Source organism: Sturnira hondurensis, unplaced genomic scaffold, assembly GCF_014824575.4.
Source record: "Sturnira hondurensis isolate 20B ecotype Veracruz unplaced genomic scaffold, ASM1482457v3 Scaffold0008640, whole genome shotgun sequence".
NCBI classification, from domain to species: domain Eukaryota; kingdom Metazoa; phylum Chordata; class Mammalia; order Chiroptera; family Phyllostomidae; genus Sturnira; species Sturnira hondurensis.
In genome coordinates, this window is record NW_028081271.1 from 14,786,374 (window position 1) to 14,810,339 (window position 23,966).

A 23,966-nucleotide genomic window follows, 5' to 3' on the forward strand; every position below is an offset into this window, starting at 1 on the left:
TGAGCTTGGTTTTGGTTAGAAACTGCTGAGTGTGGGCTGCCTTTGTGGTGCTTTTTCTTGGAAAGAAGAAGGGTGAGTCCAGCAGGGTTTTCACACCTGGCCTTCACTTGGGAGTCCCGAGTGGCCGGAGGCTTGAGTCTGCGGAGAGACGGACAAGGAAAGGGCAGCGCTCTGAGATTTCTGTAAATACGGCAGGTTTGGGTGAACTCCACGTCCAACAGAGAGGTTTAGTCTGTCCCTTTCGTGTGTGTGCGGAGTATAAAGTTGGTGGGTTGTGTGTGGGGGTGAAGTCATTTCAAGCATTGTTGTTTTCACAGTATTTCGGTTTGGAGTATACTTTGGCACTGGAGTGAATCAGAACAGATGAATGTAATTATGGAGCTTCACGTGTAGGCCCTGAAGAATTTTGGGAGATGAGTTTAGCAGTTGATTTCCCAGACCTTTTCGATTTACCACTGATAAGTGATCTTTCCATGGCTCCTTAATATGGGTCATGTGTGAGAAATTAGCTGCTAATCTAATTACATTTTTGAGGCGGCATTACATTTACAAAATAATCCTAGGTTCTAACTCTCTGTATAATTTCCTGATTATCTCATCATCACGAAAACATAGCAGAGTTTCTTCTCAAACCCCAAATTAACATGATTACACGTCACAAATTCCAATATGCGTAACAGCGACTTCCTGGGTCTTTACCTAAGATGGTTATGTTATTGCATGTTTTTTACAAAACTCAGCATCACGCTGTGGTCAGTCTGCCTGAGATGCAAAGTGTGTCGGTTCCTTTAAACTTGTATCTGAGATGGCCAATAGTTTAAGTTTCCGGTTGGCATCTGCGGCGCTTCTGTCCTGCAGTTAATTAACATCTAATGCTTTGGCTTTAATGACAGGAAAGAGCATTGTTCACCCACCGTTTCCTGGTCTGAACACTGCACTTGGGCGCGTGAGGGACCTGTTAAGATTGCACCACTGGGTGGACAGAAGCTGTTCTCAGGCGGTGGTGCTGAAGGAAGCTGAGTGACGTTGGGATTCCCTGGGTCCCGCTGATAGATGTCACTGTCAAACGCAGGACATGCTCTGCTGGGAGTTGTCCTACTAGGGAACACAAAAGCTCCACACCATTGTACTGCAGCAGCTGTTACTGTGTTACAGAATCGGAAACAAAACCTTTTTAAAGCCATGCCATCATCCCATTTCGAGGTTTTATTATCTGTAATTCAGGGAGGATTTTGCCTTTCCCCAAACCATATGGGCTGTGAATCCTTTACTGTATGTGGTGGGAAGTCAATATAAAGGGGATTGTAGTTGGCACTGATGCCTAGGATTGGGGGTGTTACTAGATTAGCAACGGTGTTGGATTGTTTGCCTCTTAACTGGAAATACATGTTGGGCTTCAGGGGTAAAATTCTTATAAGTGAAATGGAAAAATCGTGTTGTCTGGGGGAATCCTATCCTGTTTTTGCACTTCTAAGGCAAAAAACCTTCACCGAAGGTAGTTTTACCCTTTTGTTCTGATAATCAAGAGAAACACATAGTTAGTTGTAGGTTGTGGCATGCCAGGCAGGCAAAACAGAGTTGTTTTTTTTTTTTTAAATGAACTGGAAATCCCCCTGCTTGTCATTGAGGAGATTAGGAAATCATGGGGCTACTGCTCTAGGTTTGTGTAATTATTGCATATGTTTGGTAATGTTAGTGTTATGTGCTGTAAAGTAGGATATCGCTTGAAACTGTTAACTAATGGGAGTAGCTAAGGACTAACTGAAATCCTGCTAAAAGTTTCCCTTGAATGTTTATAAACACAGTAGCTATTGTAACATTGTAGGATAAAGGTAAATAATGTAAGCTATTTTAAAGGCTGTAAACACAGTCGATCTGCACTTGTAATGCTAGGAGTAAAAATGTGTGGGGACTTGTGAATTCGCCTTGTTGTATGGTCACAGTTGGCAGTGTCATTCAGAACCTTCCAGGCAAAGGAACACAAACAACTGGGGAAAAATATACAGAGTGAACAGGAGCTGGTTTGTCCTGGTTGAGTTGCTTCTGTGCACTTTTGGTCAGAAGATTTCAAGGGCAGAGATGGAGCAGAGGGTTCTTATCTAACAACAGGAAGCTGCCCTGGGGGCGTGATGCTGGTGTTCCTGCCTGAGCCCTGATGCGAGGCTGGAGAAAGAATGTGGCAAAGTCCTTCTGCGATCTCATCCCCAGTGGAACAGTTTCCAGCTCTCTTGCATTCGGCTGCAGTGTCGTGTGTTTTTGCAAGTTGCTCACTAGTGTAGAAACCACACATGCAACAGATTAGCCTTAGCATTGAACTGATAGGAGTCTTCCCTGGGTCTCCCCCTCCCCAACCCCCATCTAAGCTAAACTCCTGAGGAGTGTCTGCAAAAAAGAAGCTCTTCTCTGAAAAATGGACCTTTTGAAACAGAAACTGTTTAGAGCATTTTAGAAGACGACCCAGAATTGCATAGCTTGTTTGCTTTATATTTGAAGTTTGTGTAAATTACACTTCCTTCACAGTTGCTGAAGTTCTTGTTAGCCTTTGCTTTTTCTCTCATTCACGGAATGAGCTGGGAAATGTGTCTAGGCTTTATATTCACCATACCACAAAGTAACTTGCTGTTCAATCAAATTTCTGTTAAACCAATCATTGTTTGAAATGCTCTTTTTAGTTTTCAAAGCATTGCTGTTATAATGGCAAACGCCAATTTCCAACAAGGAGTAAAAATTTGGGTAGATAACACCTATAATTGGACCACACAAGATTTGTATGTCAGTTGTGTTCTTACAAGTCTTCATATAGTATCTAATGTATTGATAATGTAAACATGTTTATCAAATATTTATGATAGTTTGGCTCTTTTTATATCCTCAATAACTATTTAATAAAGTGTGCTGACCTTATGGTATTATGAATATGAGAAAAATGTTGGGATTTTCCAGCCCTCATTGGAGAAAATTATTCTTGATAAAAGCTATATTAGGAAAGTAGCAATAGAAACAGGTACAGCTTGACTGGTTGTTTTTCATAAACACACACGCAAATTTAATTTCCCAAGTGTTTGTGACTGCTCTCTTTAGGCTGCATAAATCTTGTTTTCAAAAAGCTACCCTATATTTAAAGCACTTCTTTCTGATGAGTAGCAAAACTGTACTTTTGAATATTTTTGTTAAAAAAAAAGAAACAAAGTTATTTGGAAAAACAACCCCTTAGAGTAAAAATATTTTAGGAGGGGAATTTAAATATCGGAATTGGAATATTTTACAAGCACTAGGGGATGGTTCTCATCCATTGTGGGGAAGGTTTTGCCATATGTCTTAATGCGTTAGGTAAGGCCGGGAAGCTTCAGTAGCACAGAGGGTCAAAACCAAGAGCCATGCTCCTGCTGGCCTGTATATTTATAGCAAATGAGAGCAAAAGACGTGATTGGGCAGGTTAACGCCCTTGTCAAATGTGATCTATTCATTGTTTAGGAAATCTTTGCTTCAGTGCCCATTTTTTTCCTGTTGTTTTTTAAAATTACAAATGTAACATCTTTTAAAACCTGTTTTGGAATTTAAGTGACAATATGTGAACTGGCCAGATGTCCGAAGATCCTTACACCCCCATCTGCCCCTTAGTACTTTGTAATCCTTGGGTTTTTTTGTTTGGTTGTTTTTGATATGGTCAAATGGTACCAAAACTTTATCCCTGTAGATAGCTCTTACTAAACGGGTATTTTGGTTACCCTTGTAGAAATAAGTGATAATAATGAAAACAAAAAGTATATAATGAGTAGAGTGGTGGGGATTCACTGACTGTTACATTGATTGGTCGTACATAATGAAAATAGGATACAGTGGAAATAGAAGGTGGAAATTTAGGGCTCTTGCTGACTTACCCGATTTGTTACCAAAAACAACAGTGTAACATGCCTCAGTCAGAATTTTCATGAGAAAATAAAGTGTAATATTTATTGTTCTTATTTTTAAATAACAGAAATGGCTGTTGTAGAGTTTTTTTATTCATATGTTAGTGCTCTGGATTTGTGTAACACGTGTTACTTTGTGCTCTTACGTTATCCCAAATAACTTAAAAATAAAGTGACATTCTGAATGATTGCTCGCCCTACATACTCCTCCCACCAATATCAGTCACTTTATAATACTTGAACAACTGATTAGTGACACATACATCCTCTTCTACTGTTAAATCTAGAGTTGGATCACTTGAGAATTTAAGTAATTCTCCGAGTAGGGACGTAAGTGTTACTGAGTTAAGGGCTTGTCAAGAGCTTTGCTTTCATATTGTTTAGTGCCTGTGAGGCATTTCTGTTTCTGAAGCTTCCCTCCTGCTCTCCGTCCCCAAATGACCCATACAGATTGAAGTTCATAAAGCAAAAGACATCTCGGTGAAGTTAATACAAAATAAATTCCCCCCAATGTAGACTCGCCATCCAGAAATCCGAGAGAGAGAGACATGTAGGTGGTAGTCTATGTTAGTATTAGTTTTTACTCTTCAAGAGAACCAGGATTTTTTTCTATGGCTTGATTCACCCCATTAGTACCTAGTAAAATTTATATATTTTTCATAATAACTAAAACAAAACAAGCAAATAAAAACAAAGAGAAGAGATTTAGCTCCCTCGCAGCTCGCGTGGTATGTGGGAGACAGTTCCAACAGCTCCTAGTTCAGGTTTCAGCGGTGTTTGCCCTTCATGTTTCCCTGTGGGGCCACCACAGTGGAAGGATTAGGTCGATGTGAGTGGATTCATGCGTGGATCTCAGGCTGTGAAAGACCAAAATGGATGAGTGCTGTTCATCATCACACTAACTAGTCCCCTTGGAATCAGCTGTCTGGATCCAACTGTGACAGAAAGTGAGGTCTTAGACCACCAGCCTATGGAAGTACATGGTCTCTCAGTTCCCGACAGGCTTTCTGTCCATCCCGGAAGGGGCAGCAGTGGTGACCTCAACTGCCTCTGCACCTCAGAGGTCTTGCCCTCCAAAGCCAAGGCCCCTGTTTTGGGGATCTGCCCCAGTGTGCTGTGAGAAAACAGCTCAGAGTGGTGCGTGATTCCAGAGCTGGTATCCAGAGTTCAGAGGCAACGCCGGACCAAAAGAACCTACGGGATGCAGTCCTTTCTTTCTTTCTGCTCTGCTTTGCCAGAATGTGTGAGCTGAACGGAGCCCAGCACAAGGGGACATGCCTGATGAGGGCACTGGAGTCTTGGTAGTGGGTGTACCTGGGAGCCCCAGGCAAAGGCAGCAGGACCTGAGGGAGATGCCACATTGTCCGCTTTGTTAATTTGGAAAGCCCTCAGCAGTAACACTGTCGTTCCAGCTGTTGTCTCTAATTTGGGAATTCCTGTTAAAGCAAAGGAAGCTAAGACATTGAGGGACTAACTAAAACTATGTGGTTATAACTACCACCCGTTGAATTTAAATCTTTTTTGCCTCTTTGTCACACACACGGAACTTGATTGCTATATGTAGATTACATGTCTGTTCTATAATTAATTAAGTGAATAAAGGATTAACCCCCCCTCCCCCCCCCGCAAGCTCATTAGACAGCGGCGNAACTAAAACTATGTGGTTATAACTACCACCCGTTGAATTTAAATCTTTTTTGCCTCTTTGTCACACACACGGAACTTGATTGCTATATGTAGATTACATGTCTGTTCTATAATTAATTAAGTGAATAAAGGATTAACCCCCCCTCCCCCCCCGCAAGCTCATTAGACAGCGGCGGTCAGTGTTTTAGGCTACATTCTGAAAGAAAAGGAAAAAATCCTTTTCTGGTTGTGATGTGGTGAGGTGGGTGTGCCCAGGAAGTGGCATCTGGAGCCATATTTGACCAGAACACATTTCCTTCTCTTTCCTCGAGACCCTCACCTCTGCCTCCACCTTTGGGCTTCGGAGAAAGGCTGTTTCATTTCCTAAAGTGTGTGTCTCCTCCATTATTTATGGACATCGTTTATGCTGGGGAAAAAGAACTTTCTGAAGTCATTCCAACTCATTTTGGGTGCTAGATGTTGGCACTCAGAGATTCTCTTTCCTTGACCTCCACACAGGTATTCACTATCTCAGCCTGATAAGTTTGGTTCTTCTCAATGAAGATAGCAGAGTTTGACTTCTGCCCCCCAGGAGCACTAAACATTTCAGATGAGTTACTTTTCACTCTTTTTTCCCCTTGCTTTTCACGTCTCATCAGCCCTTGGTGAGGCTGCAGGTGGGATGGCAGTGTCCATCTGGACCCCGGTGAATAATGAGACGACGCCCCTCCCGCCCCAGCTTTCTCAGTCGGCCCTGGAGACACCGAGGGTGGGGGTGCGTTATCAGCGGCAGCATTTTCTCTCCACCCCCCCTGGGGGGTGTCCTGGCCACACCTCTGTACAGAACGGGGAATCTGGCTACCGAGGGGGAGAAGGACGGCTGTGTTGGCTTCAGACAGAACTTGTCTCAAGATTTCCCCCCTGGGAGGCGATTCTGGCCGCTAGGGCTCTTTGGTGACTGCTGGGACAGACAGGTTCAGCTAAGAGTGAGTGTGCTCAGTGTTGTCCTGTCACCAGCACAGAAAGGTCACTGCTGTGAACTTGCCCAGGGGCTCCACTTCTCTGCCAGCCAGGGCACCTGTGACATGCCCTCCCCCCCCCCACCCCGCTGTCTCTTGCCCACCACCGGGGGCGCCCACATCTTGTTCTCCGAGGCACTAGCAACTTTTCTCTAGTTGGAGTGAGGATTTCATTAAGAACTGTAACATTTTGGAAGACAGCCTTATCTGGTGAGCAGTTTTTCCTCCCCAAATTTTGTAATGACATAAAGTTTACCAATGTAACCATTTTTAAGTGTGAAGTTCAGTGTCATGGAGTATAGATACCCTGTTGGGCAACCATCATCGTCATCCTTCTCCCAAACTCTTTCATCTTCTCAAACTGAAACTGCATACCCGTTAAAGAAAAACTCCTCATTCTCTCCTCCTCCCAGCCCCTGGTAACTACCATGCTCCCTAAATTACTTGAGGACCTTGCGTAAGTGGCAAAATACAGTCATTGCCTTTTTGTGACTGGCTGATTTCATTTAGCACAATGTCTGAGATTCATTCACGTTTTTAGCACATGTTAGGGTTCCCTTTTCAAGGCTGGCTAGTATTCCATTGTGTGCACACACACAGTTTGTGTATCCATTCATCAGTGGGCGCTGGGTGTCTTTCACCTTTTGGCTGTTGTGAGTAAGGCTGCTGTGAACATGGGTGTACAAACAGCTATTCAAGACCCTGCTTTCTCTTATTTTGGGTCTGTACCAAGAAGTGGAATGGCTAGGTCAGGCGGTCATTCTATGCTTAATTTTTTGAGGAACGACCATCCTGTTTCTCACAGCAGCTGAACCATTTTTCATTCCCAGCAGCAAAACACTGAGGGATCCTGTTTCTCTGCATCCTCACCAATGAGCACTGTTTTCTGTTTTTTTTTTTTTAATTTTGTTTATTTATCTTTAGAGAGGAAGGGAAGGAGAGAAGGAGAGAAATATCAATGTACGGTTGCCTCTCATGAGTCCCCTGCTGGGAACTGGCCCAAAACCCAGGCATCTGCCCTGACTGGGAATCGAACCGTGATCGCAGGCCCGCCCGCGCTCAGTCCACTGAGCTACACCAGCCAGGGCTCTGTTGTTTTGATAATAGTGATCCTAATGATTGTGAAGTGGTGGTGAGCAGTTTTGTGTTGTTTTCTATTCAAATGTAGTGCCTCTGTTTATTCTGGTATTAATAAGGGCAAAAGTTCTTGGAATAGTGTAGAGGTGTTTATCTATTCAGCTTTTAATTTACCCGGCATTTAGGTTCCTGAATCTGAAGCCACCAAATGACAAAATTATAACGGATAATGGCTTTAAAAAGAGACCAGTAAAAGCTTTAAAGAGTAAATTTACATATACATAAGGGCATGTTTTTCTAGTCACACTGCTGTTGATTCAGAAAGGTACCTTATCACTCTTGGATTACTATCAGAATCTTTTAACTGATTTTACTAATTTATTGGTTTTTCATTTAGAAAAAAATCTCCCTTCCTGTATTCTGTCCTCTACTCCAAATCGCCTTCCGTTTTAACGCTGCCCTGGAGGGTGAGTCATTCTAAAATACTAAATTTTATTACAATTCTTTCCCGGCTTAGAAACTTTCAACAGATACCTCATAGTTAAGTCTAGATCCCCATGTTCAGTCCCCCCTCGAGTCCACGTTAAATCTGATCTTTCTCATTTTTACTGTACGAATGCTTTCCTCTAGTCCATAGCAGCTGCTCCACGAACAAGCCACGCACTTTCCCGATCCTCCTATTCATACACTCGCCCTTTCCCCTGCCTGCATCTCCTTCCTCCCTCGCTCCCGCCCCTGGAAACTCAACATGTTCTTCAGGGTGCGGCTCCCACCCCATTGCTTCCATGGCCGCCCTAGTGACGATCCTTGAACACAGAGCACCTTTGCCCTGTACTTTGTATACCTGGTGCTATTACAAACTTTCCTCATGTCATTGTGTGTGTGTATTTTTAACTGAAGTATTTATAGATATTCTGGGTGTGGCCGTGCCTTGCCTCACCCAGTAGGGCCACAGTGTCCTTGTGCCCAGGCACTTGGAGTGTCCTGAGCTGGTTCACAAATGGAAAGTGCCCCATCTTCAGAGTCAGAACTCCTCTCCATTCCTAGCTTTGCAGTTTGGTACCTGTGTGGTTTGGGGGACATCACCTTGCTTCTTTAGTGCAAGGTGAGAAGGTAGAACTATCCTGCTTTTTGAGGTCCATTCAAAGTGCAAAGTGTTGTTCTAAGGACAGCAATCTCAGAACACCCACTGTGAAACTTTCAGACGATTTGAAAGAGGAGTAAGAGAGCTTAATGAGAGGGAGGAGAACACGCCTCCTTCTTTCTCCAAACCTTCTTACTGCCATCGCCCTTTCGAGTCATTTGGTTCTACTGTGTAAATACTAATTTATTTGTATTCATGAACATCATCAAGAAGCAAATGCCACTGTTACTGCAGGCCTGTTGTGGAAATTATAAAGTAGGAGTGATCGATTAATCCACAACTGTAAGCTTAAAAAGCAAGACAGTTCGGTCATTTGTTTTAATAAAATGACAGAAGATTCAAAGAGTTTCACTGTGACTTTTCACCGCTCTGAAAAATGTCAGTCTGGCACTGTTCTGGTTCTGACAATCAGCCCTGTTGTGGGCATAGACGAAGGCGGCACGGAGAGCGGCGGGAGCGTGGTTCCCAGGGCACGGCCCGGTTCTGCTGATGGCTGGGAGGGGCTTCCATCCCGAATGCGGGCTCGGGTCATGGGAATTTCTTTTTCGACTCGTGATTTGAGAAAGAAAAAGATGTACTTTCATCCTTTTGTGAGTAGAGTGAGCAATGCAGAAACAAGTTCTCGACTGAGCAATATTCTGATCTGACTTTACTGTACAAAGAGGCCCTGGCCACGCCACAGGGGCCCCGCAGGGCAGGGCAGGACTCAGCCGGGCTCCGACCAGTTTTATTTCATCCTTCCGTTTGGCCTCCCTAAGCTCCTGGTGAGCTCGTCTCATCCAGGAGATCCCACGCTGCTTATCAGTTGGGATTCCTAAATCCATATCTAGCCCAACCCAATTTTTTTGGCTCCAGATCCGGACATCCAACTACTCACCAAATAATCCATCTAAGTGTCCTGTAGGCACTTTCTATTGAACATTTTAAACAGTGTCTCACCATCTCCCCCGCCAGTTCATCAGTATAACGGGGAACTCCCTACCACTACTACTGTGGTAATCAGTACTGTTGCTACCAGTGGTTTCCTTGATTGACGGCTGCTTCTGTGCCCGATAGAGTAGTAAGTGATGCCTACATGTTCAGTTAATCTCTCACCGTATAATAGTGCCAGTGTCTTGAGTTCTCAAAACCAGGAACCTCTTCTTCTGCCGCAGATCAGGTTAGTGGTCAGATTGATTCTGCCTCCCAACGTGTCCCAAATGCTTCCCTTCTGCCCCGACTCCATCGTTTCCGAAGTACCTCTTCGTACTGTAATGGGGACAGCATCTTAGCTTGGCTTGTGGATTCTTCTTTTCTTAAGTCCATTCTCTGTGCTGTTGCTCGGGTGATGTTTCTGAAACAGAAAAGATCACGCTATACTCTTGCATAAAGCTCCGCAGTTGCCCTTAGGAGAAAATCCGGACTCCTCAGAATGGCATAGAAGGTCTTCCAGCTTTTGTCCACATGTTCTTGTCCAGTTCCTTCTCCAGCTTGGAACCCTGTGCCACACTGGTGGCGTTGCTCCACATGTACCAAGTGGCTTCAGGGCTCTGTGCACCTGCACATATTGTTCCTTTTCCCAGAAGATTGGGTAAGCAAAGCTGTAGAGATAGATGATGTATTATTCCATAGTCTGGGGTAGGAGAAAGTATAATGACTTAGATATGGTCTTCGTACATTGTCACATGGAAAGGAGTTTTATATAATATGTGTGTGATTACTTTTATCCACCTAGCAGTCATTTGCTTACCTCCTCGATCTGTCTGTCAATCTAAAGAGAAATAAAAGTCTAGAAAGCTCTGTAACAAAATGTTCACAGTTGGGCATTGGAATTATTGATGCTTAAAATTTCCTTCACTTTGTTTTTCCAATGAATGTGTATTACTTTTGAGCAAGGAAAAGCAGTAAGTGCTATTTTTAATAGAAATACTGATTTTTCAAAAGGACTGAGTCTTACTTAAGGGACTTTGCCCCTTTAGAATGTTGCCTTTTTATAGTAGGTGTATTGGGGTAGACTGACTGCTGTAAGAAGTGGTACCCAACTACGTAATGGCTCAACTGCGATCATTTATTTCTGCCCAGTGAGTGGACAGTGCATGAGATGTTCTGGTCCTTCCTTTCCTCTGAAAGAGACCTGTGCTAACACCTGAGGTGTAGCTGAACCTCCCTTCAGACTAGATTGGTTGAAACAGGCAGGATTCCCATTTGTGATGGTCATTTTATTTTTAATGGCACAGCTCTCCTCTGAAAAATGAACACATTTGCCTTCTGCTGCCTCATTGCAGTGGGAGAGTGCAATGGCTATGTGCAGAGCAGACCGGAACAGCCATCTATGTTTATTGTCATTGAATAGCACATTAACGGTGTGCTCATTCTAACGCTCAAATAAGCATGTTATGGGTTAGTTTTGCAATGAGCATTTAAAGTTTAATGCACACTCTGTCTGGTGTCATTTGATATTGAAAATGCAGAGGGTCAGACCACATTGACTGTTTACTTTTCTGGAGTGTCAGGATGCCTTTTAGAGCTCCATGTGTAATAAATCATTTTGATATAGGGACTGTGGAGAAATATTCTGAGGCTTTATGACCGCTGTGTTTCATGATGTACACTTCTTAGTAGGATACATTAAAGCGGTTGGTAAAGCTGCCTGTGAAAGCAGAATTGTCAGGTTAAAGCTGCCTGGTGTATTAAATGTATTGATGAGTAATCTTTCCACTGTTTTAATCACTTTTGTTAACTTTTCAGTAGTTTTATTTCTAGTAACTTGCTAAATAATGGTCGTTAGGTACTTAGTAATATTTATTTTTTAATGCTGTTGAAAAGTCTGTGAAAATGATTAAGGTGCCAATGTCATCCATCTAATTCCTGTTAGAAGACTCGTTGGTGATTTTACAGTCAGCTGGGCGGATGCTTGGAAGTCCCTGGTGCAATCCAAAAGGAAAGGGAACCAGTTCATAACATGCGAGTGGACACAATGGGTTAGTGGGTTTGAAACTGTGAAATAGTCGTTGGTGCATCTGTGTTATTGTTATGATCTTTTTATTTCATTAAGTATCGAGGATAAAAAAGGGTACTTCAGAACTGAGTGTAAAATATAAACGTGATACTTTGCTGTGCTCTTCTTCAGTTTCTCTTTGTCATCGGTCATGTAGCTTTGTAAGGTCTTGAGTTCCAGGTGGCTGTAGAATAGCTTAAAGCATTGCCTTGTCTGCAGGTCTATCAGGGGACATATCTATTAATTAATTAAAAAAATAATAAGTTTATTATTAATTTACCCCTTATTTTTTCAATCAGTTTATGTAGCCCCCAAATCCTATTTCTTTCCTCTTAGATTTAGGCACTTCTGACATGTGAGAGAAATTGTAGAGGCCATTCTGAAGATGTTGCTTAAATAAATTATGAGAATCATGAGAACATTAGACAAAGGCATCTACCCAATAGAAAAAGAAAATCAGTGAGTGTACTTTGTTAGTTTATTTATCTGATAAATATTTATTGGGCAGCTTTTATTTACTGGTCTTTGTACTGATTTCTGGGATGATAGTGAGGTGATGAAGGAATTAGACATGGCCCTTTCTGAGCTAATAGGGTAGAAGGACAGGATAGTTATGCAAAGCATTGGATGATACGAATACATTTACAATTGTCCTAAGATGTATAAGGAAAAGTACAAGGCACCATGAGAACATGTAACAGAAGAATCTAAGTTTGAAAGGTACAAGGAAGTCTTGTGGAGAAAGACAGTTCTGATGGGGGAGTAGGAGAAAGGAGGAGAGAGGGACATTGCTAGCCCCGAGACAGTGATGAGGACCAGCAGAGAGGAGAGTCATTGTGGAGGAGGCAAGAATGAGATCTGAGAGGTAAGGAAAAACAAACGTGCCGCTGTGGAATTTTTAGGATGCTGGCTCTCGTCCTAAGAGCATGAGAAACACTGCAGGCTTTTGTTGGGTTGGCCAAAAAGTTCATTTAGTTTTTTCCATCAAATGAAAGACACATTTTTCATTTTCACTAATAACTTTATTGATTTGGACATTTTGAGTATATTGGCTGTCTCCCACGTGGTATAACATTGATTGGTCCAATGTCTCGATTTGGTCAATATCAACTTCAGCTGGTCTGCCTGACTGTGGAGCACCATCCATCGAGTCTACATAATGCACAAATGTTTTTGCATTTCAGTTGCCAGTTTTACCTTTCTTGAAATAACAAAGCATAATATGCTGAAAATGTTGCATATTTTTCCATTCTTCAGCCTTAAAATGACTACACAAAAATTCAATCTTTAAAATTGAAATTTTTTAAAGTGAATTTTTAAAATTCACTTTTAAAAAAATGCACGCTGACATGACAGTCATCACAATACAATCTAACAAAATTGTTCTGAATGAAGTTAAACACAACTAAGTGCTACTAAAGCCATCTTCTGGGAAAAAAACCCAAATGAACTTTTTGGCCAACCCAATAAATGTGGGAGTTATAAGATTTCCATTTTAAAAGTGTCACGACTCACTTCTGTGTAGACAATGGACTAGAAGGGACCTGGCGTGCATGCAGGGAACTCGGGTAGGGCTCCGGGTGAGACCAGGATGTGGTGGCTTGCACTGGAGTGGCAGCAGAAGACAGGAAGAAGCGAACGGACTGGAGACAACTTTGGAGGCATCTTTCAGTCTTTGTTGTGAAGGGGGAGTGCTCCCTGGGGGTTGGGTGGGGAGCATGGCTCCCGGGTTTCTGCATAAGCGGTTGTGTGAGTGGTAGGGAGTGAGGTGGAGAATATTGCAGGAGAAGGAGGACTGGGTTCAGTTTGCTTTTAATTTGCCCAAATGGAAATGCCAAGTCAGCACTTGAGTGGGTGGAGCTCAGAAGAGAAGTCCGGGTTGGGTGTATGAAGGTGGGCGTTTTAGACGAGGGCACGCTATTTCTGTCACCATGGAGTAGATGCAGTTGCTTAGGGCAAGTGGGTAGGGGATGAGGAACAGTGGGTAGAGAATGCAGCATGAGGGACAGTCACCTTTAAAGATGAGGCAGAGGGGGAGGGGAGCCAGAGGATTCAGAAGGGCTCCAGCGATCAGCTGTGTCTGAGTTCCTAGAGAATCCTTTTGAAAGCTGGGGAAGGGAAGGCCCAAAGCAGCGTTGTCTACCACTACTGCCAGACACTTTCCATTTAAAAGTGCTCATTGTTGGTAGCAATACCAACAATGGCCTTAGAAAGCAGTTCTGACCAACCGCTGCCGGTGGAGCCCAGACTGGGTGGGCTGAAGTTAAAGGCCAATCTGGATTGTTAAGACTGGGTTTTAGTAATATTTGGGTTTACTTAGACATAAGTAGCAGGAAGCTCTTTTAAGAACCTTGAACCTTTTTGGAGGGGGGCATGGAGGTGGAAGAATGACTGTACTTGGGTAGTTTGTATAAAGATATAATTAAGTTAGGTATAGTGTTTCCTAAGTGTTGCTGAGGGTCACCTTTTATTAGTGTTTTTCCCCTTGGCTAAAAATTCTTTCCTGTGTCCTGTGGAAGCCACTTTGATGACAAATTATTGTTCAAACTTTTCTTGACACACCAACTTGAGAACCAACGGCTGTTTCTATAGTTGGTACCCAGGTCTTAAGGGAATTTAATGCATCAATCAACACTTGTGAAGTGACATCTATCAATCTAATTTAAACAGATATTTGAGTCAAAAGGTCCGTGGACTATCTATTTGGTTGACACAGAGCCACCTTTATTTGAAGCTATGACTGAGCATTTTAATGAGCTCCAGTCAAGAAGTGCAAAGTTATTATTCTGACAGTCACTGAATGCATTTTCCTGCCTGCCTATATAAAGATTTTTTATTGTCTAGTAAGCTGCTGAATTGATGCATTCATAGCTATTATTTGCATAAGGAGTTTGAACCACCGTGGGAAGAATGGTTTTGAATTTCCTGTTTTCATTTGTTTACTTTCTGTGCAATAACTGTTTTCATGTAGGATTTTTTTTACCCTGGGTTTCCCTAATTTTACTATAGCATAAATATGCTAGTAGTCATATTTATGAAAATTGCCTATTGTGATTCAAAGGAAATGGGGAAAAGGATGAAAATGAAATGTCTAAAATATAGGAAGAAAAACTCTGAGTCCTCCAGCCTCTGCTGCAGGCTTCTTGGTCCAGTTCACCATGGAGAACCATGGGTAGGTTTTCAGACCTGGTGTTTTCTGATCTGGGACAGACCAGTGGGTTGCAGAAATGATTTGTAGGTTAGAATGTGAAGATCCTTGGCCTAGCCTCCTGGAGGGAACAGTGGATTTGGTTCAGGGAATCTGCGTTTGGGGCTGTCTCTCCAGGCGATTGTGGCATGCGCTTAGGTTTGGGAGCGCCTGGGCTCTGCAGCCCCTAAGATTTTCTTAGGTGAGAAATGAAGTCAAGGATTCTCTGGAAAGCCAAGAGATGGGTAGGAAAAGACAGAATTATAACTTACTGAGTTCTTATTATGTGCCGAGCATCTCTGCATGTTTTACCTCCTTTATTCCTTCACTCTGTCTTGTGAGCTGTGTCATTTTATTCCAGTTTTAATCTGAGATTCAGAAAGGTTTGCAGGACTTTAAAGGTCACACAATGGCTGAGTGGCAGAGCCTTTATTTGCATTCAGGTCATTTGATTTTCTCTCTTAGAATCACGACGGGGCAGGAACAGTGCCGCCTGCTAGAAGTCTAGTCGCTCTGCCATCCCAGGTGACGTTGTCTTGCCCTCTCCAGCGTAGTGGGCACCCATCAGGAATGGTACCCTTTCCTGTTTCTCTTCAGAGATAAACACGTGGGGGATTGGACGGGGAGGGCTGGGTGTCTTTTGAGAGTACTGAAGTCAGACCCCTTGGACAAAAGCAGGTCTTCAGCAGTCTACAATGAATAAGCCAGGTTGTTGTGTCCAGAGATGACACTGTATCTCTAAAAGGTCATTGTCACCACATGTCAACATTCATATTTCTCCAGGAAGGGGATGAGGTGTGGCTGGGTCCAGTAGGGGCAGACCTGGAGGCTGGAGTGGATTTAGCACACCGCTTAGGGCTCAGACGTTGGCTCCTAGACCTTCATGTGTCACTTGTGACCTTGGAGACACTGCTTGATGTTTCTAAACTTGATGTGAAATGAGAGCAGTGTGTTGCTCTTAGTGATGAGTGTGGACCGAAGTAGTTAATCATGGGTGCACACACCTGCGTCACAGTACCAGTGCCCTATACATGTTAACTGGGAGGGCTCAGGGGTCGTCTCCACGGAGCCGACCAGAGGAAGGGAGATGACGGTGTAGCTGGGGACATGGCAGGAAGTAGCGTTAGAGGCAGAAAGAAAGGGGAACATCACCTGCTCGAGCACGATGCTCTTCATTCCCAGGTGAATCCACACGCCCCTCATCTCTGGTACCGAAGGCCCTGAGCAGAGTGCTACTCCAAGTGTGGTCTGTGGTCAGCAGCACTGTACGGTGAGTCCTGGTTGACAGGTTCTTGGAAACCATAACTTGAAGGAAAACGATGTATAACACAACCCATTTTACCATAGATTAATCGATATAAACAAGAGTGAAGTTTTTACTACCTATTTCCAGTTACAAGAAACATCACCCAACTTATAAGTAAAGACCCTAAACACTTCTGATATTAAACATTGAAATAAATGTGAGCGACACACACACCCTAACGAATGATAAACAAAAACAAGTATGAGAATTATTTTCCTACCTGCTTATTCCAGGTCAGGGTCATGGGTGGCCTGAGCCTATGAAGGTGGCTTGGGGTGTAAGTCAGGACTCACTACTATCACAGGGTCCGTGCCTCTGTCACACGGTACACTCACACACACGTACTCTCAGACTGGGACAATGTAGACACCCCAGTTTACTCAGAGTGAACAGCTTTGGGGTGTGGGAGGAAAGTGGGTTCTTACAGAAAACTTACGCAGATGTGGGGAGAACATGCACATTCCACATAGGCAGAGGCCCTGGCTAGGAATCAGGTTTTTTTTTTCCTAATCAACATTACCATGAGACAATGTAATTGGAAGACCTCATTAGGACTGCAAATCCCTAAGTCATCCCCCCAGCCTTTTGCTCTCCAGGGGTTTCTGATGCTCTGGGAAGTTTTAGCAGCTCTGCTTCAGCAGGCAGTCTCCCTGGGGTGGGAGGTGTGAATCCTGTCTGAGGAAGGTGCTCCGTGGGACAGGAGTGTTTTCCCAGACTCAGCCTGTGCTGGCTGTCCTGTAGGGCTCTGCATAGGTTGCTGCAGCAAGAGCAGGTGAGAGACAGAGAGAGGCAGAGAGACAAAGAGAACTTTTTCTAAAAAATGCTAAATGATAACCTGGCCTTTCTGGACTCCAGGACTTAGCCCCAATAATGAGCAATAGTGAAAGGCTAAGGAAGGATACTCCCCCTTTGAACCTCACACTGAACCCTGAGACTAGGCAGAGCCAGATTGGGGTAGGTGCCCTTGGGGAGGGGACTGAAACGGTCCCATTCCCAGAATGACTGACGGAGTCTTCTAGCACATACTGGGTAGACAAATCTGCCAGGGTCCACACGCCTAACTGGAGTGCAGTGTGGTCCTCAGATGTTTGGGTTTCAGGGCTTTGGGAAGACTTCCCATCCTGCTGTGTGGTCCATGGGACCGTCCTGAGAGCAGAATTTTTGTATTCAGAGTATCTTAAGGGAATTGCCTAAGATAAAACCAACCTTTTGTAGCTACAAAATGAGTATATGCTGCTATCTTTTCCCCACTAATGAATTGGACTTATTCAGTGCACTCACTCGCTCTGTGCTAAGCACTTCGTATTTTTTCACCAAATCCCGCTACTTACCCAGCAGTTGATATCATTATACCCATTTTATAGATGAAACTGTCTCAAAGCAGTTATGGTATAAACACGTGGAGAAACCAGGATTCAGATTCAAAGCAGGCTTGTTAGAAAGTTTCCTCGTACACCAAATGTAGGCTCTACCTGGCTCTTGAATAAAAGTATCAAAGGCGGTATATGTGCAACTACTATAATGTAAATAATAAAAGCCATAGTATTTACTCCTTGCTCTCCCTCACTCAGCAAGTACTTAGTGAGCACTTACTGCTCCTGACAGGCTACAATTTCTGTTCCAGGAGATACAGAGAAATCTGAGGACTGTGTAATCCAGTTGAGGAGGAAGGACACGTGCATGCCTAGCCAGAGTGGAGATGTCACGTGTTCAGTGTTCAGACATGTGAATTTCTGTGAAGGAGAGGCTACATATGTGGAGACACACACACACACACAAATCTGGGGAGAACATCACTTTAACATGGCCCTTTCCTTGCTCAGTAGCGTCGTGTTTCATTTCCTTTGCAGAGTGTGTTGAAAACCCTCTGCAGAAGGGTGTCGCCCATGTTTCTCGAGTTGGGCCAGTTTCTTGGAACAGGGAGGGTCTTGTCAATGTGAGACTTTTGCCCCTTCTTTGCATCACTTCTGTTCTGACAAACACAGGCCACCTGCCACTGGAGATGATGAAGTTCTCACGAAAGAACCTTGCCAAATGGGGCAAATGGGCAAAATGTTATTTCTGGGGGTGTTTTTACATTTTTGGATGAGAAAAAAGTATATTTCCTGGGAAGAAATGTAATTTCTGTTTTAATAGGAGAAAATAGATGAACACCCTGGCTTAAATTCTATTCTCAGAAAACATACCTTGATTTTTATTCTGCAGTATTTTTTTTTTGCATATACAATTGGGAGTCTTCTAGTAATATAGTCATTTTCTATGATATTATTTGGCCTTCATTCATTCTTTTAAATTCATGTCTCTGGTCTCATTTATAATTGTTTTTATGCTTTTTGTTACTAGCATTTAATAGCAACCACCCATTAAAATGATTGCAGTACCTAAGTATATTATAAATTTATCTGACATGTTATTACTTCTGGATTATAAGCTGGAAAATAATTATAATTCTTGTTCTTGTCGTAATGCTATTATTATGATGATTTAATACTTCCCCAAACAGTTTATGTAATTTGGTTCTTTTCTTCATTTGTATGTTTCTTTATTTGTTGGACAGGATATTTGCATAGTTATGCTTAAAAAGAATAAACTCTCAGAGCTGTTGATTTGAGAAATCCTTTTACAATGCTGTATTAATTTATTTAGCTTCCAGATGTTTCTCAGCAAATCAAAGGGATTTCCGGGCCACTCCCAGAGGTCTGACCGGAGTTTTATCTGTCTCAACGAGGGTAATTGAAGTTCTTCAGCTTAACAGGGTCTGGTGTGGCCCTAAGCGAGTTAGTCCCCACCACAATCTTGGAAGAGGGGTAAAAGCAATGCATTGATTTCTAAATGTTTAACTTTCTATCTCAGTAGGTTGAGGCTAAGGTGGTTCCTGCAGTGGTGGGGGGGGAGTGGATGGAGGTCTGCATAGCCTATAGTTGACAATATTTGGGGGAAATACGGGTTTTTTATTACAAACCCTAATGATCATTTGGATTCCGGTGTCGTTCATTTCAAACGCATCTGCAACACCTTGTGGATATGTAAGAACGAGGTGGATCTTTCTTTAGCCATGCAACCCGACAACCAACGGGGGTGTTCACTGTGTCACTGATTTCCCTATCCACAAAGTCATTCACTAAATGATTGGTCTGACCTGTTCCAAGTAGTGCCTTATGGGTGTCTACAGTTTTAAATTCTCAACAAACAAAATGTGAGAACCCAACAAAAAGTCTTCAGCATAGCACTGCTGTGTAGGGTCTCCATATTCATGGTTGTTCATTTGGTCAACATGCTTGAGCACTCATTACGCACCAGACGCCGTGCTGCAGACACAACGCTGTAGGAGGGCCTTGCCCTCACGGCGCCTGTTTGTATCGGTCAGCTCAGCCTGTCTCAGAAAAGGCGTCTTTTCCTGATGTCGTTTCTGAAATTAAAAGGTAGAGGGGTCACCGTAGGATTTAACCTGAGGTCTAGGCTTTGTCTTTTCCTGACCACACAAGGGGCCTTAGGAAGAAGAGGGAGCAAGAGAATACCTTCCCAGAGCAAGGCCTTCCCAACACAGGACGCAGGCTGGCACTTGCAGAAAGATGAACCTGTGCAGCTAGGGTTGTGTAGTTGGTGGGCCGGGGGCAGGTGATTTGTGGGCGTAGGGGAGGTTTCCAAATTTTCACAAGATCAAGAGCGTTAAGGGGCATCTAAGTCCTTTCATCCATAGCTTCGAAACTTGAATTACTTGAATAAAAACATACAGGTTGATACTGTGCAGCCAACTGAGAATGAGCTGCTGCCCTCTGACAAAAGCCCTCGTCTGCGGGAATGAAAATGGGATGAAAAGGCTGTCATGGGCTTACCCATGTGTTTTGTAACATTGCTTCAAAAAGACAAGAAAACAAATGCTGAAGCCTTTGCATTTTCAATGTCTGTCAGTTCTACCTGCTACCTTTGCATTCCTGGATTCCACTTTTGTCCTCTTCTAGCTCTCTTTCCGTTTACAAATGTCTGGTTACTTCCATGGGCCAGGTCCCGGTTATGCAATACCAGTGCAGTGGTGAATAAGTCAGGTCTCCATCTTTTAGGGTCTCGTCCAGCTACCGACTTCTCACAGGTCTAATTGCATAAGATACATATGAGGGATGGTCCTCCTTATTTACACTCTATCAGCATTACCGGGAGGAAATGGATTTTTGAATGTTAGAAATACTCAAAGTCAGAGAATGAACACCTGTCAAGAATTGGTTGTTGGGATGTGGGAAGAGAGATAAGGGGATTCTTTGGGTCCCTCCTCCTACCATCCTCCTTAATAAGCTCCTCCCATGTTAGGAGGAGTTGGTCAAATGATTGATTCAGGTTGTCATTCCCTGGGCCATGTGTCATTATGGGCTATCTCTCCCTGCCTGTGGTCAGATGTGGAAGGACCTGTGTTCATAGGGTGGCTCAGCACCCCCCTTGCCTGCTGTGCACGGCAGGCCCTCCTGCCTTGCCTGCCTGTGATGCGGACGGGACACCAGGCAGTGATCAGTGCCCCACATCAGTGCCACGTGAGGCTGGTTTCCTGGAGGGACTATTGGTCCGCTTCCCAGACCCAGGATAGCTTGGACTGGAGAGAGGGAACCTCAGTCAGCTTTTGTGGCTAAGCTTTGAACCCACATGCTATTTACCAAAGGAGGTCTGATTTGGAAGTAGTCAGGTATTTAAAACTTGTTCCACTGTTTATAAAAATGATACGGACTATTTTTATTCCACTTAGTGGGGAACTCCAGAGAGGAGGTGAGGGAGGGGTGGGACACAGAATCAATGCCAACCCTTGCCCCCCACCTCCAAGCCACCAGCACAGTCCAAGAGGGTCAAATGCTATAACCTTCACAGTTTGGTACCCGTTATACTGTGTCCATGCACTTCTTTTCCTTGTTCAGTTCTAGGTGAGAGGTTGAAGGTCACACTTCTTTGGGACTCTGATGGCACCGCCATAAAGCATGACTATGCTTTTTCAACTATGAGACTTTTATGTAACATCTTACTGATTTAGGAGGGCAGCTTTCATGAGGCAGAGGGCTGGGCTGTGCCTAAGTATCGGGCAGGCATATAGGTTGTACCACACTTCTGAGTAGGTGAGGGACTCTCCAAAATACTGGTCTGCTTCTCCTGGTGGGTAGTTTTCTTCTCCCATTTTCCAGGTTTGGAGTTGGAAATCAGAGGAGGAGGCTGCTGCAGGTTGAGGAGATGGGGAGAAAGTAGGAGAGAAAGCAAAGAGATAGCTGTCTTCAACTTTCTTTATTTCATTCACAACTCTTAAGTCTGGTTAGGATCGTGTGGCCTTTCCCTATGAAATAATTAGTAAGATTCTCTGGTTGATCCGCAGAGAGAAAAGAGAGGCTCGGAGCACTGCTTACTCTTTTGCAACGTGGTAGACTTGCTGGACTATTTCACACCTACCTTCTTCCTAACCACCCCCTTCCCTCTTGGTTCCTTTTCTCACTTCTCCGACAAAGAGAAGCGGGCAGTGATTCCCCCGCAGTCGAGACTTCACACCATTGGAGATTCTCCTTAAAGGAAGATGCAGTCAATTAACTAATTACACATTTCCACTCCAAAACTGTCCTTGGCATCTTTGAGGAAGAGATGGCTTAAAAGAGTGGTGAAGAGATTAACTGGGTGTGGGTATAGGAAAGCGGTAGGTACCCGCCCAGAGGGTGGGGAAAGGTAGAAAATGTGAGAGAGAGAAGGTATAGTTGATAAAGAAAGGTTGCTAAAGAGGTAGACGGGGAGTTATTCAGAGCCAGGTAGAGGGATTGTTCTAGCCGTTCATTAAAATTCTTTGCTGTAGTATTCATTGTCTGGTACTGTAACTTTTTCTCTTTAACCTCTTAAGCAGTAGTTAGTAATGTTAGATTTTAATTCACATTTGCATTATAATGAGAAAAAGTATTCTTACTAAATTCTTTGTGCCAAGTGGTAACACCTGAAAGGAGAATGGATTACAACTGTGTGGACAGGGGCATGGTGGGTTGGTCCGTGAAATCAGGCCAGGCATCGCTAGCTTCTTCAGGAGAGGAAGAAAGGTCAAGCTACAATGCAGTGGCAAAACAACAGATTATGAGTTGACCAAGATCCCAGACTCTGCCTGGGACTGTGATGGATAAAGAGAGATAGGAAGCCTGGTTCATGACAGGTGGGCTCTCATTGGAAGGTATCTGGGCCTTGGAAAAGAGGTACACTGCAAGATTGTTTTTGGCAAAATGTCAAATGAGCAAGTTATGGATAAATGACATAACCATTCAGAGGAGGTAGAGGTCATTTCCACCTGGAAGGGTCAGAAGGAGCTTTTTTTAACTGGGGGTTAGGTTGGCGGTGGACCTTGAATGGTGGGTGGTGTCAAAGAAAAATCAGAGCTGGCTGGTGACTGAAACAGTAAGAAGAGATTTTATTCAGGACAATTGGAAGAGGGAAAGGAGACTTCGGTATAGAATCAGGATCCATTCTGAATATGGCACGAGTGAGTGGGGATTTGTAGCCAAGGAGCAGGGTGAAGTGCAGTGGATGGAAAATTACTAAGAGGAAGGATCAGGGCTGAGGGGGGGTTCTGGCTATGACCAAACAGGATTCTTGCTGAAGACAAGCCAGGGTGATCATGCATCATCCCCTGGTGGGGTGGGGAGTGGGGTCTGGGGGGTGGCAGAGGATAAGTGACCTGGTCAGATACGAGGGAGACCAGGGTTCTGGTTAAAGTGACTTAGCCTGGCTCTCACTAAAACTGGGCTTTACAAAGAACTGCACAGATGGGCCTAGGAGAAGGCTCAGGAGCCTGCCTAAAGTTTGGTCTTGCAAAGAATCTTCATCGGTGGGACAGAGTGGAGAACAGACATGAATGGTTGATGCTGGGTTGGGTACTGGACGTACCTACAGGAGTATGGATCTTTACAGCTGTGTGGGAGAAAGTGCTATGACCCACACTTTACAGCAAGAAAGATGCAGATTTAGGAAGTATAGCTGTGTGACCCACCCTTTCCTGCCTATTAACGGTAAATGTCAGAGCTGCGTTTTAAACCCAGGGTTCCTTCTAGCACCAGCTTGCCCGGAGCTGTCCTGCACAGAGATGTGGTCTGGGGGCGAGAAGGCGCACCTGTTGCCCCGGGATGGGAACCAGAGCGTTTTGGGGAAGACGCAGTCATTTTGGAAGAGCTGAAGGCTGAGGTTGGAAAGGTGGGCTGGGCCTGGCTGCAGCAGGCAGGAGTGGAGACTGTATGTCTTACATAAGGAGGGAACTGCCGAGGAGTTCCAGGCGGAGGGGATCAGCCCGACTGTGCTTTCAATCTCAGAGAGAAGAACTAGGTTCTGTAGACATGGCCAGAGGTTTCCGTAACAGGCCGCATTCCCAATTTGATTACCTTAAGTTTCAACCTGCATCTGAAAATCAATTATTCATATAGCCAATCTTTATTAAATCTTTCAACGTACCTGTCAGTATAGCAAAGCTCAGGCTTTAAAAAAAAACCCCAACTTTTTAATTCTCCTGGTGGTGTTTTGGTATACTGCCTTCCTCCTGGCTGCAGTAATGAAGTGGCGTGCTATGACCCAGGGCTTCCATCTGTTTGATTCTGCTAATTTGCTCCGTTGTGAAATGAGTTTTCCCTCATTTCCCTCTGCTGCAGGAGCAAGCAGCAGAGCGTGAAGGCTGCGGAGGGGATTTGGCCCCGGTACACCTTGAGTGCTCCCTTGGGCCCCCCGGGATTTTTT

General features: G+C 43.9%; 1 protein-coding gene across 1 annotated transcript in view; it reads left to right on the plus strand.

Moving 5' to 3' along the window:
- Positions 1-23,966, plus strand: part of NRG1 (neuregulin 1) — a 959,746-nt gene that overhangs the window by 1,064 nt on the left and 934,716 nt on the right. The gene's annotated exons all lie outside the window — the stretch shown is intronic.